At 41.5% G+C, this 12,414-nt stretch overlaps 1 long non-coding RNA gene across 2 annotated transcripts; it reads left to right on the forward strand.

The window, feature by feature from the left end:
- Positions 1–8,424: 8,424 nt before the first annotated feature.
- LOC135100381 (uncharacterized) lies at positions 8,425–12,207 on the forward strand. Of its 2 annotated transcripts, none has more exons than XR_010268645.1 (3): positions 8,425–8,498; positions 11,401–11,590; positions 12,068–12,207. It is a non-coding gene; the product is annotated as an uncharacterized LOC135100381 (long non-coding RNA). The 2 variants fall into 2 exon arrangements; XR_010268646.1 differs by lacking the exon at positions 8,425–8,498 and adding an exon at positions 9,302–9,370.
- Positions 12,208–12,414: the final 207 nt, after the last annotated feature.

The raw sequence follows: 12,414 nt of genomic DNA on the forward strand, positions 1-12,414 counted from the left end.
TGGCGGGTGGTGGCTGCTCAAGTCAAGGTCTACTGCTTCACGTATGTAATTCCTGACGCACGTGACCACAGTGAACACTGAACACCGCCGCTAAAGGAAGAAGGCCATGAGCATCCTGCGTGAAGGCAGCCTGGGACTAAAGGGAATTAACGGGGATGTAGAGGAGGGGGCGGAAAAAGCGACAAAAAAGGGAGAGTCTGCTGAGAGGCGATCGAGGCACCAGAAGGAAAGGTTACCCTATAGAAAACTATCAATCCCTACTTAAACTCGGCCTCCAAATTGCCCCCTTCTTTGATTGGCGTTCTATGTCAAGGCGTAGTACTCTCTCTCTCTCTCTCTCTCTCTCTCTCTCTCTCTCTCTCTCTCTCTCTCTCTCTCTCTCTCTACCCCATGTCAAAGGGACCAATAAAGCTTCTCCAGAGAGTTAGGTTAGGTTAGAGAACGTTGACACAGACACAGACAACTGAGCACCTTGTGCTGGTGGTGGCGTAGCGAGCTTCCCTTAAATTTTAATTGTATACAGTAGTTTGACTAGGCAAGGTGCAAGCACGGAGGCACAGTTTCGGAGAACAATAGGAGGGACCCCATCAGGTCCATAAGCCTTCCGAGGGTTTAGGCCTGCAAGGGCAAACATCATTGCGAAGAAATTTAATAGGTAGCATGAAGTAGTCAGAGGGTGGAGGAGAGGGAGGAACAAGCCCAGAATCGTCCAAGGGAGAGTTTTTAGCAAAGGTTTGAGCGAAGAGTTCAGCTTTAGAGATAGATGTGATAACATTGGTGCCATCTGGTTGAAATAAAGGAAGGAAAGAAGAAGCAAAGTTATTGGAGATATTTTTGGCCAGATGCCAGAAGTCACGAGGGGAGTTAGATCTTGAAAGGTTTTGACACTTTCTGTTGATGGAGTTTTTGGCTAGTTGGAGAACAGACTTGGCATGGTTCCGGGCAGAAATATAAAGTACATGAGATTCTGGTGATGGAAGGCTTAAGTACCTTTTGTGGGCCACCTCTCTATCATGTATAGCACGAGAACAAACTGTGTTAAACCAAGGTTTAGAAGGTTTAGGTCGAGAAAAAGAGTGAGGAATGTATGCCTCCATGCCAGACACTATCACCTCTGTTATGCGCTCAGCACACAAAGACGGGTCTCTGACACGGAGGCAGTAGTCATTCCAAGGAAAATCAACAAAATGCCTCCTCAGGTTTCCCCACCAACAGAGGCAAAACGCCAGAGCCACCTTCGCTTAGAGGGATCCTGAGGAGGGATTGGAGTTTACTTCATTCAATCATTTACAAGTATATTCCTTACAAACTTTTCTCCTGATTTTTTTTTTTTTTTTACTGCTTACTTATTTCCTGTGCTTATTTTTCTCCATATGTTACCTACACTGTGTACATGATTATGTGACACATTTAGCATTACTTTAGGGTATGACACTGCTCAAAGCACGGTTTTAGGCAGAGAGCAGCAATATTACATTCCACACACATATATCGCGTGTCTTTCCGTGCTTTGGGGCGCTGTGTTGATGTGCGACACACGTGACAAGGCTTCTGCTTTTTTTTCTCACACGGCGTGGCAGGGATGGTCTTTGGAAATTGACGTCCTGTGAGGCGTGTAGGGTCATCACCATTTGCGGCCCCACGCCTTCCTACCCCATTTCGTGGCTCAGAGTACTGTTCGAGAAGCTGTCTCACAACCTCTGTGGTGAAATTATACAGTGTTCTCTTCTTCCCTGTGCTGCCCTGGTACAGGATGTGTGCGTGAGAGTGGCACAGTCAACAAGATGGAAAAACAGGTTTTTGTACCATTTCATTGTTTGCGTTTGCATTCCACTGTCGACATCATACTGTCACTTTTATCAACCAACCTCATGTTTAGGTTGTAATGAATCACACCTTGAGGCTTGCAGATGAAGGTATACCCGTGCAGCGCTAAGTGTCTTCACTCCGCTCCATTTTTGGCTCATGAACAGTGGTAAGCAAATGAACTTCTCTCTTGTCTTTCCACTTCAGTGAGAGAATATTATTTTCTTGTTTGTGGATGACTTCTCCTTTCACGAGTTTAGGGGGATATTTAAGCATACACTTCCTATTTGCTTTCACGGTTCCGCAGGCCCCTGTCATATTTGCGTGTAGGAAATGAAAAAGAGAAGGGCTGGTGTACCAGTTGTCAACATATAAAATGTGTCCCTTACCCAAATAAGGCTCAAGCATAGTGCTTACAACACTCCCTGACTTGCCCAGTCCCTGCGTTAGGTTTATTTCTGTTCTAGCTCCTAAGTACAGAATCATGTCTAATATTAAGCCAGTTTCATAATCACAGAGAACATATAATTTCAAACCAAATCTATGACGCTTCGTTCGGATGTACTGGCGAAAATACAAATGACCCCGCCAGAGTACCAGACTTTCATCAATAACCAACTTCTGAAATGGCCTGAATGTTGATTTGAAGCGGTTGCAAATATATCTTTCTCATTCTATCATCATCAGTGGGTTTTGTGTTGCCATGGAAATGTAGGGACTGCAGGAAGGCAGTGAATCTGTTTACTGACATCACTTTACTGAAAACTGGCACGTGATGAAGTGGATCAGTCGACCAGTAAAGCTTATACTTTTCTTTAAGATTCAGCCCCATCAGCATAATAAGTGCCAGGAAAGAATTCATTTCCCTTACAGTTGTTGGATGCCAGTCTAGGAAGCGAGAGTTGGGTAAAAGTACTCTGCAAGCAATCGTAAAACCGTAGAATTTGTTTGTTTCTTCAACTATGGTTTTCATTATTTCCTCTGTAAAAAAACAGCCGAAAAATGTCGCTCTCACTGCTGTTTTCGTTGACTGAGGAGTCACAAATACCACGACCATCTCTATCAAACGGAAGTATTGAGGGAAGAAAGGTACTCCCATCTACCCATTTCCACTCCATGTCAGCAGCGGGGGGGGGGGGGGTTACTATATGCAGTGTGTTGTGTTGACTTTGACATGTGCCTGGTGGGTTAGGTGGTCATGCACTACCATGCTGGTACCCATTCGATATAGTATCTGTACATTCTGTGGCTTTCCGTTTTGGAGATTGTGGCTGTATCTGTGCACTGATGGATGAGGTTGTTGTGAGTGAGCCACATCATCTACTTCACAGTCATCCTCCTCTGTGCCTGACTCACCAGAGTAATCAGGATCATTAGTATCGTCTGATGAATCACTGTCCCCTACCTCTGTCACCCCTTCATCATCAAGAAGGGCTGAAATATCAGCCTCAGACAATACCTTGGGTATCTTTTTTATGAAACGGCATTGTCAGGGCCTGCAGTGAACCGGACTTGACAGCAGGCACGCGCTGAATGAGAGCGGGAGAAAGGTGGCCGCTCCCCCGGCCAGTGTTACCACCACCACTAAACAAGAAAAACGCGCCAAAAATTTTATAACTTTTTTTTTATTACACACCAATGTTATAGTTTTGAAATCATTTAAATTCCATTGATTTTGTGAATATGCTAATGGATGTGAAGACAAAGTAACAAAATACAATGAAAATGTTCATTATAAATAGAGAAGCACACGGCTCATTGGATATCCCGCCAAAACTCTATGTATATGTGACAAACAATAACTTCCTCAGTTGCCAAATTATTCTTTATTACGACTAAGATATCCACATCTATACAAAAACAAAATAAAAGGACGCACAACTGTGCAAAACGGCAAACGTACAAGTACGTCCTGAACATTTCCCTAAGAGACACGTACTTGTACTACTTGTACGTAGTAAACAGTGCACGGGTTAAAATATCACAAGTTCCATGTTGTATTACCTACTTTCAACTTATAAAAGCCCAGCTTCACTCTGTTGTTAATTCATTTATGTGTGCTGTCCCTGCCTTTGATACTTACCTTCTGCCTCACCACAACCTGCTCGCCTTCATGCTGTCATTATTTCAACTATCAATTTATATTGCCAGGAGTATTTCTATATGGTGTATCCCTGTACACTGGCGCGTTTCCAAGCGCAATAAATTAATCATACAAAAAAACAACTCTTTTTCTCTCTCTCTCTCTCTCTCTCTCTCTCTCTCTCTCTCTCTCTCATGACCCTAATCACCCAACATCTTGTCCTCCTCTTGCTTCCCCTCTTCTTCCTCTTCCTCCTCTTCCTCCTCCTCCTTCTCCTCCTCCTCCTCTTCCTTTTCTTCTATTTTCCCTTCCTTCTTTGGTAACCAAGATTGCGCTGTAAAAGTTTTACATAAGACTAAAGGACAACAATGGCGAGCAACGATAATGATGATGATGATGATGATTATGATGATGACGATGATGATGACAGTGGTGGTGGTGGTGATGGTGGTGGTGGGTTTGGGAACAATAAAAAATAAGGGTGATAAGAATGATGGTGATGACAATGATGACAATAGTGGTGAGAGGTGGTGATAATTATGCTGATGGTATTAATGATGATAATGGCTGCGATGATGAAGGCCATTTCTCAGTGTAGTCATTAGGATCATCATTGCCAGAAGGACGAGAAAGAATGGTGATGACCTCGTGAAGATGGTAATGAGAATGATCGTGATAATAATGATGATAATGGTGGTGATGATTATGAAGATGAGAATGATGATGATGATGATGATGGGAAGGAGGAGGAGGAGGAGGAAGAGGAGGAGGAGGAGGAGGAGGAGGAGGAGGGTGATAATAATGATGAGAGTGATGTGCATAATGAATACAATGAAGATGATGAGAAATGTTAATTGTATAATGATAACAAGCCCTGTATTGTTGTGTTACGCGTGTCTGTACATTTTCTTCACTGACACATACAAAAATGTAATGAGTCATTTGCTAAGTGTTTCCTGTAAGGCTTGGATCACTTAGTGCCGCGCAGCGCCACTCCAGATTCAGATTCTTTATTATTCCATGAGACATGGTTATTCTTACAGATTGGTTAACATAGGTAGTCATGTTTAATATATAATAGCAAATAAAATACACACACATACACACACACACACACACACACACACACACACACACACACACACACACACACACACGCACACACAATAAAAAGTAGATTGACTCAAAACTTCTTTGCTACTCTGTATTAAACATTTAGTAAACGTCATTTAAAATAATTGTGCTATGATAACATTGACTAATAATTATTTAAAAGAATTTCGCTAAGTCTAGACTTAAAAGCATAAAGGCTTTCAGAATTGATCACATTGGTGGGCAGTGTATTCCATAACTTTGGTCCAAGTATCGTAATGGCTCTGGCACCAGAGTCTGTTCTAGCTCTACCCACATAAAGGTTATTGAGCTGTCTTGTGTTGCTTGTGGTGTGTTCTCTAACTGTGGGAAATTTGAGGTACCAGTCTGGATAACAGTTATTGACAGCCTTATAAACAGTTGTACATTTATCAAGGGTGTGCTTCTCTTTGATTTTCAACCACTTTAACTCTTTTATGAAGGGGGTTACATGATCATACTTTCTGGTACACCCAACAGCTACTTTAGCTGCAAAATTTTGCAATTTCTGAACATTGTGCAGCAAAGTTTCATTAGTTGTACCCCATATTACAATACAGTAATTTATTAAACTGAGAACTAGTGACTGTACTACAAGTATTCTTGTTGATTTATTAAAGTTCTGGCTTATTCTATTAATGAACATTAATGCACCCATTACTTTCTTTGTTAATTCACCAATATGTACGTCAAAAGCATGTATTTATCAATGAAAACACCAAGATTTTTAATATGAGAGCTTGGGTAAATGAAGTCTCCATCACAGTCTATTATGGTGTTCGGAGGAATCTGTGACAGAAGTTGACTGTTACCAATGAAGATACATTGTGTTTTCTTTGAATTTAACATCAGCCCGTTTCTAAGAAAATACTGTTTTACATTCCGCAGAGTTTCTTCCGTTCTAGAGATGAGAGCTACAAGGTTATTTGGAGTGTCGGCGTGGAGAAACTGAGTGTCATCAGCATACTGTGTTAGACAACATTCGTTGATACTCTCATTAAGGTCATTTACATAAATCGAAAATAAAACGGGTCCGAGAATTGAACCTTGTGGGACTCCATAAGCTACGTTAAGTTTATTAGATACTGTGCTATTGAGACGGACAGACTGAGCTCTGTTTTCAATGTAACTTTTAAACCAGAAGATGTCCATTTTTATTGCAGAACTTTTTTTTAAAAGGATCTCATGACTGACACTGTCAAAAGCTTTAGAGAGGTCACACAAGGTTAACAATGTAATTTTCTTAGAGTCCATATTGCTATATATTTTGTTTGTGATAACAGTAAGTGCAGTCTCTGTTGACAGTTTTGGACGAAAGCCATGTTGGGTGTTAGACAATGATTGACTAAATTCCAAGAAATACATGAGTTGATTAGTGACAACTTTTTCTAATAGTTTTGATATGATAGGTAATAGAGAGATGGGTCGAAAATTATTTGGATCATTAACATCACCGGTTTTGAGTATTGGTACAACTAGTGCGTGTTTCCAGGATGTAGGAAAGATGCCTGTTACAATTGAAGTATTGATGATACACGTCAAATAAAAAGCTATAACATAGAGTGCATCCTTAATAAATATCATTGAAATGCCATCCGAACCTACAGAACTAGTTTCTTTTAGGTTTTTAATAGTGAGGATAACAGTTTCAACACTTACAGGATGAGGTCTAAAAAGATCATCGTCACCTAAAGCTACATTAAAATTATTTGCATCAGATACATTTTCACCATGGAGGAACTCTTGTGTTTGTTCGTACGTTTTCTTCCCGACATTTGCAAAATGAAAATTAAATTCATTGGCTTTGTTAGCTATGTTTTCAAAGTTGTGCCCATTAGAGTTTTTACCGCCAGGAACAATGTCTTTAATGATTTTCCAGGTCTTAGAGGTGTTACCTTTGGCATCTTGTAATTGTTTATGGTGATATTCTGCTCTGCCCTCTGTAATTAATGTCTTTACGCGTTTCTTTTCTTGCTTATACTGTTCCTGTAAAGTTACGTTATGTCGGTCAGATTTAAGTTCTTTTCGAGTATTATTTCTAAGGCTCATCGCTGCACGTATCTCATTATTCATCCATGGTGCAAACGGTCTTGTAATACTCTTGGTAACAAAGGGAGCACAGTCATCTAAGCATTTGATAAAATTCTCCGTAAAAATATCAACCTGTGTATTCACATCATCAGTATCCATTATTGCATTAAAACACTGTGTGTTTTGTAAAAGTTTAAAACAGAAAGCATCTTTGGAATAGTTCCTGAGATGACGAAATGATCGAACAATAGACGGTCTCTTTGGTTTAGTTATGTCAACAGTAATGCTAATGAGATCATGGTCTCCAATTTCTAGAGGAACAACATCCCATGAGTTAACAATGTCAGGTTTGTTAGTGATAACAAGATCCAGCAATGTTGATGAAGTAGCAGTAACTCTCGTTGGTTTATTTATTACTTGAGTTAATTTGTTATTTCTTATGATCTTATTTAGCTTATTATCATTGGCAAATAAATTATCGTTAAAGTCACCAAGAATAAACGACGCCTTATTTCTCATGCAAACCATTCTTAAAACATCCTGTATATACCCAAAGGTAGCAGCCGGAGCTTTGGGATGTCGGTACAAACATCCAACAACAATTGCTGGTAACTTGCGACACTGTATCGTTACCCATATGTCTTCAATGCCTGTCTGCCTGGGAATCATTAAATCAATTACGTTTGCAGACAAGACATCCTTAACGTAGATACAGACACCGCCACCACGTCCACTGTCACATCGAAATAGGTTATGATTTGGTAAATTGACGAAAACATCCGGGGTATGAGGAAGAAGCCAAGACTCACTGATACATAAAATGTCAATATTTCTCTCTTTGGTTAACAGTGCCACTTCATCAAGATTATTTTGCAAAGACTGGGCGTTTAAATGTTCGATGGTCAAAAAATCTCCATTACTCTTTACAGCGGCAGGATCTTCTTCGCCATTCCCCTATGCGGTGTAATACCCACACAAACGACTCTTGTGACCTACACGTTGGCATATGGTACATAGAACTTTATGGTCAAATCTACAATTAGCTTGCACATGATTGAACTCGCCACAATTAAAGCATCCAGTCTTTTTCCTGTTGTAAAGTTCAGAGTTGTACGAATTAGAGTAACTTCTTTGACCATATTGTGTGTAATTGATGTGTGTCTCTCGCCTCCCGAAACTTTGAGTAGGTGTGTGATTATGAGGTGAGGAAGTTCTACTCCTGTTTTCGAAACCCGAATTGTAAGATCGGAGATTACTGTAAGTCGTTCGAGTTTCTTCCTAAGGCATTCTCCTCAACGCTGAGGCGTATGTGTTGTTACTGTGTCCTCCTATGGCGTCATCTCGACCTGCTTCCTCTTGTCTCGCCGTCATTCCCTCACGTGGGAGGTGGGGGGAGGTTCTCAGTGAAGGTGCAGGGCGGGGACGAGGAAGAGCTCCCTGAGTTGAGGTAGAGAAGGGACGAGATGGAGCTCTCCAAGCAGGCGTATTGGAAGCTTCAGATACACCTCTCTGCGTTGGCATGATGTTGACATAGGAGGGAGCCCTCAGGTCACGTGGTTCGTACGCGTTGAACGAAGCAGTGTGGATGAATGAGTTGAAGAATCGCCGGGAGTTGTCTTGATCTACACGTCGCCTGTCAGCTCTTTGTACTTTATATGTGTTCCAGGAATTCTTAACTTCATTCCATTTAGCACAAAGGTGAAAGTCTGGGCACTGTTTCTTGATGGTGCTTAATAGTTTGATCGCACCGAGCCTATTCAGTGTAAATCCTGAGTCCTCTTCCTCTTCCTTGCTGAAGCTTAGGTCGTCCAGCTCGCCAGTGCCGAGTCTAAAGGTCGAAACAGTGTTTATTATTTCGATACCATTAGTTTCGCCCCATTTCACTAGAAGTTCATTATAGTCCTCTATTTTTGTTAGATTTTCTTGAGTCATCGGCATCGGTACTACCTGGCATACATAGATTTTCATGGCATTGTTCTTGTCCTTCAGTTCACTGATCAGGGAGCCCAGGTTGTCAAGTATCGTTGCTGGCAACTCCTCTTCAAGTATGTCGTTTATGCCATTGTATATTACGTATATAGAGGGAGTCTGAGTTAATTTTTCATTAACCCAGCTTCTCAACAAATCCATGTTTGCACCCGTGATGGTCTTTATCTGGCAGTTCTTGTCAAGATCAGAGCATAAAATATGTCTTAAGTTGGAATCACCGAGGAGGGAATTGGTAGTCGGTGTGGGGGTTACTACCAATGCGTGGTGCTTCTCGTTACTGTCTCTCTGTTCTAACTCAGTAACTCGTTTCCGGGGGACCTCAATTGTTGCGTAAGCAGTTTTCATTTCGGTGTTGAGTAGATCAATTTCCTTGTCCTTTATTTCTAATTTAGACACAAGTTTTGATACTCTTGGTAATTTCTTGAATGTTCATCTCAGTGATGTCATCGTGAAGGGGCGTGTGCGTTATCTCCGTGGTTGGAGAGGATGGCTGTGTGACATCAGATGATGTAGTGTTTTGCTGTGTTGTTTCAGAGGACAAGGGTAATGGTGGTGATTTGTCGAGTATCATGTCAATCAAGTTTTTCTTACTCGTCCATATGTTCGTGATTCCCAGTTCGCGACATAATTTTTGTAAGTCAGGTCTTCTGAATTTCTTGTCCAGAAACTCTCTAGTTGGAAACTCTAGGGAGGCCTCAGGTGGGTGTTGTGAAGCCTGCCCCGCTGGTGTTGAAGAATTATCGACTGTCATGTTGATATTGTCGTTAATCTCAGGTGTTGTTGGAGATTCAGTGTTGGAGTCAGTCATATTAATATCCGTGCTATTCTCTCTCTCTTTATCTAGTAATACTGTAGCAGCGTGGTGTGTTTATCACAGTGCGCTGGTTTCTAGGTATGGTTATCCGTTACCATGACATCGGCGTCAGTGGTCAGTGCGCATGCGCAGAAAATGGCCAGCGGGTCGAGGGAGGGCTTTGTGTGAAGGATTGAATTTTCAGTCTTAAAATACGACTAAGTCTAAAAGGCACTTCACAACATATTTAGCTCCTCGTCATCTATATATATATATATATATATATATATATATATATATATATATATATATATATATATATATATATATATATATATATATATATATATATATATATATATATATATATATATATCCACACACCTGTCGATCCTCTTGAGACTTTCTCGGTATCAGTCAGTCAATCTGTTGATGGAGGACTGGTGGAGAGAGCAATCTGTGTTTGTCTGTTTTTCAGTCAGTCAGTCAGTCAATCTGTTGATGGAGGACTGGTGGAGAGAGCAATCTGTGTTTGTCTGTCTGTCTTTCAGTCAGTCAGTCAGTCAATCTGTTGATGGGGGACTGGTGGAGAGAGCAATCTGTGTTTGTCTGTCTGTCTTTCAGTCAGTCAGTCAGTCAATCTGTTGATGGGGGATTGGTGGAGAGAGCAATCTGTGTTTGTCTGTCTGTCTTTCAGTCAGTCAGTCAGTCAATCTGTTGATGGGGGACTGGTGGAGAGAGCAATCTGTGTTTGTCTGTCTGTCTTTCAGTCAGTCAGTCAGTCAATCTGTTGATGGGGGACTGGTGGAGAGAGCAATCTGTGTTTGTCTGTCTGTCTTTCAGTCAGTCAGTCAGTCAATCTGTTGATGGAGGACTGGTGGAGAGAGCAATCTGTGTTTGTCTGTCTGTCTTTCAGTCAGTCAGTCAGTCAGTCAATCTGTCGATGGGGGACTGGTGGAGACAGCAGCCTGTGTTTGTCTGTCTGTCTTTCAGTCAGTCAGTCAATCTGTTGATGGGGGACTGGTGGAGACAGCAGCCTGTGTTTGTCTGCCGACGTGATTCCTGCCTCCATTGTTTCATTACATATGAAAACTACAAGAACGGGAAGTATTGGTTTTATTTATTAATTGACTGATGTGTGGTGGTGGCATTAGTAGTATTTAGGTGTTCAACTTAATAGGGAATGAAAGTAATGCATATGCGCTGGTGGCTTGAAAGTAACAAGTGGTGATGAAAGGTGGTGGTTTGAGATGGTGGCAGGGCCTGTTACCACCTTCACTGTCCCAAGTCAAGGAGGGAGGCACTTCATTATTGTTACAGCTGCTATTTTACTCACCTACTTCTCTCTCTCTCTCTCTCTCTCATTTTATATTTGCCTGTTGTTTTTTTCTTCCTCTTCCCAAATCCAATCAAACTGTATTTTTGTTGCCAATTTGAGTGTTAACACAACCCAACCTAACCTAACCTTTCTTTGTCTTATTTATTTACCTTTTTTTTTTATTTCTAAGTGTCTCCAAGCCTTTTAAGTGGTAACCTACTTTAATGTAACCTCTCATCACTATTGCAGAGGAGATAATTGGTGGGCTGTGTGTGGTGAGTGCCACATTGTCTGTGAGGGACCCCCAGAGCCACACAGAAGCAGCAGCAGCAGCAGCAGGAGGAGGAGGAAATGGCATCCACCTTCTACCTCACCCAGTGTCACCGGGGCCTCCTCCTCCTCCAGCAGCTGGCCAGGGTGCAGGGACAGGATGAGCAAGGTGAGGAGTGGTGGTGGTGGTAGAATTGATAGCAATGTTCAGTATAGTAGTAAAAATGCTAGTAGAGCTCCTGGATTATATATTTTTAGTAGTATAGTAGTAGTAGTAGTAGTAGTAGTAGTTCCAGCATTTGTTGAAATATACTGATAAAATTATACACTAATAATAATAATAATAATAATAATAATAATAATAATAATAATAATAAATCTATCCAGTCCATTATTGTTGTGTAGAGTTGAGGTGCAAACAAACACCTGTAAGTGTGGACTGCCTTTATTCATCAGTCACACATACAAAAGACAACAACAACTAACACATAAACAACAACAACACAATCAACACATCATTTAATAACAAACAGACAACACTAACAAAGCAAACTCTGTTAATATTCCTTGTAAATTGTGAAAGAAAACAAAAAAAAAAAGAAAAAAAAGGAAAACAAAGATGATGATAATGGTGGTCTTTCCCCAGCAGGTGGTGACAGAGAGGGTGGCCAGCTTGTCCCTCCCTCCTGCCAACCAGCCACAGCACTGGCAGTTGCTGCAGTGAGACTGCCCAGGCACAAGTTTGTGCACGTGTCCAGGACGTGAAGGTGATGGGAACGTGTCCTGTAGGAGGGAGCAGAGCTGTAACAGTACCTGAGTCTGCTGCTGTGCTGGGAGAAGGAGAAAAACATCAGCAGTACTTAGTAGTGGTAGTAGAAGTATTCAGCAGTGGTGGGGCTCTGCTGCTGCTGCTGCTGCTGCTGCAGGCAGTGGTGCAGCTGTTCACTCCTTCACAGCTGCTGCCTTCCCTCAACATACTGTGTCTTCCCGCAC

Source organism: Scylla paramamosain, chromosome 5 (assembly GCF_035594125.1).
Source record: "Scylla paramamosain isolate STU-SP2022 chromosome 5, ASM3559412v1, whole genome shotgun sequence".
Classification (NCBI taxonomy): Eukaryota; Metazoa; Arthropoda; class Malacostraca; order Decapoda; family Portunidae; genus Scylla; species Scylla paramamosain.